The 7,893-nt window shown below is 39.0% G+C and overlaps 1 pseudogene across 1 annotated transcript; it reads left to right on the top strand.

The window, feature by feature from the left end:
* Positions 1–1,503: 1,503 nt before the first annotated feature.
* Positions 1,504–2,072, top strand: LOC115893887 (annotated as a pseudogene). The gene is made up of 2 exons (XR_004053909.1): positions 1,504–1,539; positions 1,668–2,072. The product of XR_004053909.1 is annotated as a 60S acidic ribosomal protein P1 pseudogene (transcript).
* The last annotated feature ends 5,821 nt before the right edge of the window (positions 2,073–7,893 follow it).

Genomic DNA, 7,893 nt, shown 5'->3' with positions numbered 1-7,893 from the left:
AGAAGATGGTGTCATTAATCTCTATGGCCTCTTTTACCATAACCACTATGTTTATGTAACATACATTTGCTACTCATTTTTCAGCTGCTAATCAAGTTCTAAAAAGCTTTGAATAATTTGTACAATGATTTGTTGCAGTTTTTTCTCCCATATGAATAAGTTTTCCTCTCTAAAGTCCTACATATTTGTGAGAATGTGAGGGAAACAATCATTTGAATGTTTCCACAAGATCTGCTGTTTCCTTTGATCATTTCAGAAATGCTCTTAGAAATAAATCTATTACATTTTAGAAATAGAAATTTAAAAGTGGGAAATAAAGTTAGGAGTGTGCAATTAGTTAACAACATGAAACCCTCTGGGCAATAGGTCTATAACAATGTTTGAGTTCCCTTTCTGAGGGTTTTTTTTTTTTTTTTAGTATCTGACACATGTACAGACAAAGACAGACAGAAGATAAAATAGTTATAATAGCATAGCAGAAGGACTCTGGACTTGTGCCTTGAAAATGTTCTTAACCTCTGTACTGAAATATTCTTATTAGATCAGGGATTTACTTAAGGCTTTGAAAAGTACATTTCCTGGCAATATCTAAAAATACATAAAATGCATTTCTCATATTTCTCTTGAATTTATCCAAATGTTCTTAATTTTCTACTCTCTGCAGAGATTTGGTTTAAAATATGGTTAGAATTCAACAACTAAACTAAAGTTGTATGTGGTTAAACTCTATTCTTCTTTATTATTATGTGTTGTCATATGGATCACAAGTTTAATGGATTTTGAGCAACATACCCTCTATGGCTTAGAACCAATTGTCTCCTCAACAGGAAACAGAACCATGTGACTGGGAACATCATTTTCACTTTTAGGTAGTGTGTATTAGTATGAACATATTAATTAAAAGACCTGTTAGATCCCCCAAGTGTGCGACTTACTCTGCAACCTGGAGGAAGTTACTTTTCTGTCTATAATATGGAGATAACAACAGGGTCCAACTCGGAAGATTGTGGTAAACATTACACGGCATCATTAAAGCTGTTAGAGCACTGTCTGTCACATCACAAACACTATGTACCTATTTGCTATTACAATTAAGCAATAACTTAGGTGGTTCCAAGAGTCTAAACAGGAAAATCGTAGTCTATTAGGTATAATAGGTGCATAAAGGGCATAAATGTAGAGGCACATTTGAAAGAGTAGAGATTACCTAAACATTGTAGTTAGCTGGCAAACAAAAAGAAAGAGTCAAGTCTTGTTGAGATGTTTTCTTTTAAAAAAGCATTTAGTGCCCAAGCAATCTTCTGGTACCTAGTTTAATGGAACCTGGGGGTTGAGAGCAGGCAGGCTCCTTTAGGGAGAAATTTGTCAGTGTAAACCATAATGCCCATGAGCCCTTTAACTTATCTTTGCTTATCAAGCTCTCCCATTCCCTGCCCAGCAGTTCTGAAATGTCCCATTCTTTTCCAGTCCTTTAACCAACACACTCAACTTCACTCCTTTAATATGAGTTCTATACCACTTCATACTTCACTGAAAAAAGTAAGATGACGATATTGAAACTTTACAGCAGCTATACAAAGTAACCCCTTTCCTCAGCTGCCGGGAAGGTGCTCGGTTCTTCCGAGGAAGCTAAGGCCGCGTTGGGGTGAGGCCCTCACTTCTTCCAGCGACTAGCACCGCGTCCGGCAGCGACAGCCCCACACTACTCGGCCCTCATTCTGCACGATGATGAGGTGACCGTTACCGAGGATAAGATCAATGCCCTCATTAAAGCAGCCGGTGTGAATGTTGAACCTTTTTGGCCTGGCTTGTTTGCAAAGGCCCTGGCCAATGTCAACATTGGGAGCCTCATCTGCAACGTAGGGGCTGGTGGACCTGCTCCAGCAGCTGGTGCTGCACCAGCAGGAGGTCCTGCCCCCTCCACTGCTGCTGCTCCAGCTGAGGAGAAGAAAGTGGAAGCAAAGAAAGAAGAATCCGAGGAGTCTGATGATGACACGGGCTTTGGTCTTTTTGACTAAATCTCTTTTATAATGTGTTCAATAAAAAGCTGAACTTTAAAAAAAAAAAAAAAAGTAACACAAAATCATGTTACTCTGTTCTTACCTATCCTCACTCCTTCCTGCCTGCTGTCAACATAACTTTTATACATTCTCTCCACAGTCAGCTCATCTGGGCCATGCTCCACAATATGCTCTCATCTTCTTTGTTTGAGAAGATGTTCCCATTGGACTAGATCTTAATTTTACAACTAGCTACAAATATAAAATCATCGCCCCTAATGTATACTTTGATAACATTTTTCATTTCAGAATAGCTTTATATTCATAAAACAATTGTGATGATACTAGAACATTCCTGTATAGCCTATACCCAGTTTCCTCTACAATTAACATCTTCCATTAAGATGATAGATTTGTCACTATTAATGGACTAAAATTAATACTTTATTTTTAACTAAAGTCCATATTTTAATCAGATGGATGTACCAGAATATAAGTAAACATGTCTCTGTTGCTGAGAATGTAGGTTGTTTCTAAGTTGCACATTTTATGAAAATAGTTTATGAAGGGATTAGAAAATAGGAAACTTTAAATTCAGTCATGCTGTTTTAACATTTTAGTTCCAAATCTATAGATTAATCTTCATCACAACACGTTTGATATTATTGCTTTCAGAACTTCATTCTAACCATCTCCCGCTTTGTGGACAGCAGCATGCCTACTTGGCTAACAAGGAAGGCCTACATGTCATAAATTTATTCCATCTTTATTTTGTTTCAGTGGAAAGCTACAATTCTTTAACTGCTTGGCTGATTGTTGTCCAGATGTCTTCTTTACCCTGTCATATCATCTTCTATTAACATGGTCTTTAGCATTATTCCTCCTTCAGTTTAAGTCTTCTTTTAAATTCTGTAACACAAAATAAACTCAAGCTGTGCTTGTGAAGTCTGTCCATACAACCATATCCTTCCATTACAAACCAGGAAATTTTGGTTGAGCCATAGGTCCATGCTACTTAATGTGGAAAATTTGCACCCTAAGAGATAACTGTTCCCTTTCTGCTTTCTTCCTCATGTGTTCAAAACATCATGCAAATTGGTAGAAGATTGTAATATTTGGGGATGTGAACTTGCGCCTGCTTTTTGAATTTTGTTGAACACCACTCCCCCCTTTTCTCCTTCTTCTACTTTTTATTCCTCTTCCTCTTTTTCTTCACTTCCTTCTCTTTCTTCTTTTCTCCCTATCTATCTAGTTTGGGCTAATTAGATTTGTTCGATATTAAAGAGTAAAAGATAAAAAGATCCCCTACCATCGATTTTTAAAAGTTTTTATGACAGCTAAACAACAACAACAACAACAAAAAGGCAGCAGAACCTCTGCAGACGCAACATCTCTGTCTCACAGCTTTGAAGAGAGCAGTGGATCTCCCAACACGGAGGTTGAGATCTGAGAACGGACAGACTGCCTGCTCAAGTGGGTCCCTGACCCCTGAGTAGCCTAACTGGGAGACATCCCCCACTAGGGGCAGTCTGACACCCCACACCTCACAGGGTGGAGTACACCCCTGAGAGGAAGCTTCCAAAGTAAGAATCAGACAGGTACACTCGCTGTTCAGCAATATTCTATCTTCTGCAACCTCTGCTGCTGATACCCAGGCAAACAGGGACTGGAGTGGACCTCAAGCAATCTCCAACAGACCTACAGCTGAGGGTCCTGACTGTCAGAAGGAAAACTATCAAACAGGAAGGACACCTATACCAAAACCCCATCAGTACATCACCATCTTCAAAGACCAGAGACAGATAAAACCACAAAGATGGGGAAAAAGCAGGGCAGAAAAGCTGGAAATTCAAAAAAATAAGAGCGCATCTCGCCCTGCGAAGGAGCGCAGCCCATCACCAGCAACGGATCAAAGCTGGTCAGAGAATGACTTGGACGAGATGAGAGAAGAAGGCTTCAGTCCATCAAACTTCTCCGAGCTAAAGGAGGAATTACGTACCCAGCGCAAAGAAACTAAAAATCTTGAAAAAAGAGTGGAAGAATTGATAGCTAGAATAATTAATGCAGAGAAGGTCATAAAAGAAATGACAGAGATGAAAACCATGACACGAGAAATACGTGACAAATGCACAAGCTTCAGTAACTGACTCGATCAACTGGAAGAAAGAGTATCAGCGATTGAGGATCAAATGAATGAAATGAAGTGAGAAGAGAAACCAAAAGAAAAAAGAAGAAAAAGAAATGAACAAAGCCTGCAAGAAGTATGGGATTATGTAAAAAGACCAAATCTACGTCTGATTGGGGTGCCTGAAAGTGAGGGGGAAAATGGAACCAAGTTGGAAAACACTCTTCAGGATATCATCCAGGAGAACTTCCCCAACCTAGTAGGGCAGGCCAACATTCAAATTCAGGAAATACAGAGAACGCCACAAAGATACTCCTCCAGAAGAGCAACTCCAAGACACATCATTGCCAGATTCACCAAAGTTGAAATGAAGGAAAAAATCTTAAGGGCAGCCAGAGAGATAGGTCGGGTTACCCACAAAGGGAAGCCCATCAGAATAACAGCAGATCTCTCGGCAGAAACTCTACAAGCCAGAAGAGAGTGGGGGGCAATATTCAACGTTCTTAAAGAAAAGAATTTTCAACCCAGAATTTCATATCCAGAAAAACTAAGTTTCATAAGTGAAGGAGAAATAAAATCCTTTACAGATAAGCAAATGCTTAGAGATTTTGTCACCACCAGGCCTGCCTTACAAGAGACCCTGAAGGAAGCCCTAAACATGGAAAGGAACAACCGGTACCAGCCATTGCAAAAACATGCCAAAATGTAAAGACCATCGAGGCTACGAAGAAACTGCATCAACTAACGAGCAAAATAACCAGTTAATATCATAATGGCAGGATCAAGTTCACACATAACAATATTAACCTTAAATGTAAATGGACTAAATGCTCCAATTAAAAGACACAGACTGGCAAAATGGATAAAGAGTCAAGACCCATCAGTCTGCTGTATTCAGGAGACCCATCTCACACGCAGAGACATACATAGGCTCAAAATAAAGGGATGGAGGAAGATCTACCAAGCAAATGGAGAACAAAAAAAAAAGCAGGGGCTGCAATCCTAGTCTCTGATAAAACAGACTTTAAACCATCAAAGATCAAAAGAGACAAAGAAGGCCATTACATAATGGTAAAGGGATCAATTCAACAGGAAGAGCTAACTATCCTAAATATATATGCACCCAATACAGGAGCACCCAGATTCATAAAGCAAGTCCTTAGAGACTTACAAAGAGACTTAGACTCCCATACAATAATAATGGGAGACTTCAACACTCCACTGTCAACATTAGACAGATCAACGAGACAGAAAGTTAACAAGGATATCCAGGAATTGAACTCATCTCTGCACCAAGCGGACCTAATAGACATCTATAGAACTCTCCACCCTAAATCAACAGAATATACATTCTTCTCAGCACCACATCACACTTATTCCAAAATTGACCACATAATTGGAAGTAAAGCATTCCTCAGCAAATGTAAAAGAACAGAAATTATAACAAACTGTCTCTCAGACCACAGTGCAATCAAACTAGAACTCAGGACTAAGAAACTCAGTCAAAACCACTCAACTACATGGTAACTGAATAACCTGCTCCTGAATGACTACTGGGTACATAACGAAATGAAAGCAGAAATAAAGATGTTCTTTGAAACCAATGAGAACAAAGATACAACATACCAGAATCTCTGGGACACATTTAAAGCAGTGTGTAGAGGGAAATTTATAGCACTAAATGCCCACAAGAGAAAGCAGGTAACATCTAAAATTGATACTCTAACATCACAATTAAAAGAACTAGAGAGGCAAGAGCAAACACATTCAAAAGCTAGCAGAAGGCAAGAAATAACTAAGATCAGAGCAGAACTGAAGGAGATACAGACAAAAAAACCCTCCAAAACATCAATGAATCCAGGAGTTGGTTTTTTGAAAAGATCAACAAAATTGACAGACCACTAGCAAGACTAATAAAGAAGAAAAGAGAGAGGAATCAAATAGACGCAATAAAAAATGATAAGGGGGATATCACCACCGACCCCACAGAAATACAAACTATCATCAGAGAATACTATAAACACCTCTATGCAAATCAACTAGAAAATCTAGAAGAAATGGATAATTTCCTGGACACTTACACTCTCCCAAGACTAAACCAGGAAGAAGTTGAATCCCTGAATAGACCAATAGCAGGCTCTGAAATTGAGGCAACAATTAATAGCCTACCCACCAAAAGAAGTCCAGGACCAGATGGATTCACAGCTGAATTCTACCAGACGTACAAGGAGGAGCTGGTACCATTCTTTCTGAAACTATTCCAATCAATAGAAAAAGAGGGAATCCTCCCTAACTCATTTTATGAGGCCAACATCATCCTGATACCAAAGCCTGGCAGAGACACAACAAAAAAGAGAATTTTAGACCAATATCCCTGATGAACATTGATGCAAAAATCCTCAATAAAATACTGGCAAACTGGATGCAGCAGCACATCCAAAAGCTTATCCACCATGATCAAGTGGGCTTCATCCCTGGGATGCAAGGCTGGTTCAACATTCGCAAATCAATAAAAGTAATCCAGCATATAAACAGAACCAAAGACAAGAACCACATGATTATCTCAATAGATGTAGAAAAGGCTTTTGACAAAATTCAACAGCCCTTCATGCTAAAAACACTCAATAGATTCTGTATTGATGGAACGTACCTCAAAATAATAAGAGCTATTTATGACAAACCCACAGCTAATATCATACTGAATGGGCAAAAACTGGAAAAATTCCCTTTGAAAACTGGTACAAGACAGGGATGCCCTCTCTCACCACTCCTATTCAACATAGTGTTGGAAGTTCTGGCTAGGGCAATCAGGCAAGAGAAAGAAATCAAGGGTATTCAGTTAGGAAAAGAAGAAGTCAAATTGTCCCTGTATGCAGATGACATGATTGTATATTTAGAAAACCCCATTGTCTCAGCCCAAAATCTTCTTAAGCTGATAAGCAACTTCAGCAAAGTCTCAGGATACAAAATTAATGTGCAAAAATCACAAGCATTCTTATACACCAGTAACGGACAAACAGAGAGCCAAATCATGAATGAACTTCCATTCACAATTGCTTCAAAGAGAATTAAATACCTAGGAATTCAACTTACAAGGGATGTCAAGGACCTCTTCAAGGAGAGCTACAAACCACTGCTCAGTGAAATCAAAGAGCACACAAACAAATGGAAGAACATACCATGCTCATGGATAGGAAGAATCAATATCGTGAAAATGGCCATACTGCCCAAGGTTATTTTTAGATTCAATGCCATCCCCATCAAGCTACCAATGAGCTTCTTCACAGAATTGGAAAAAACTGCTTTAAAGTTCATATGGAACCAAAAAAGAGCTTGCATTGCCAAGACAATCCTAAGTCAAAAGGACAAAGCTGGAGGCGTCACGCTACCTGACTTCAAATTATGCTACAAGGCTACAGTCACCAAAACAGCATGGTACTGGTACCAAAACAGAGATATAGACCAATGGAACAGAACAGAGTCCTCAGAAATAATACCACACATCTACAGCCATCTGATCTTTGACAAACCTGAGAGAAACAAGAAATGGGGAAAGGATTCCCTATTTAATAAATGGTGCTAGGAAAATTGGCTAGCCATAAGTAGAAAGCTGAAACTGGATCCTTTCCTTACTCCTTATACGAAGATTAATTCAAGGTGGATTAGAGACTTAAATGTTAGACCTAATACCATAAAAATCCGAGAAGAAAATCTAGGTAATACCATTCAGGACATAGGCATGGGCAAGGACTTCATGTCTAAAACACC

Source organism: Rhinopithecus roxellana, chromosome 16 (assembly GCF_007565055.1).
Source record: "Rhinopithecus roxellana isolate Shanxi Qingling chromosome 16, ASM756505v1, whole genome shotgun sequence".
NCBI classification, from domain to species: Eukaryota; Metazoa; Chordata; class Mammalia; order Primates; family Cercopithecidae; genus Rhinopithecus; species Rhinopithecus roxellana.
This window is presented reverse-complemented; position numbering and strand designations above follow the sequence as displayed.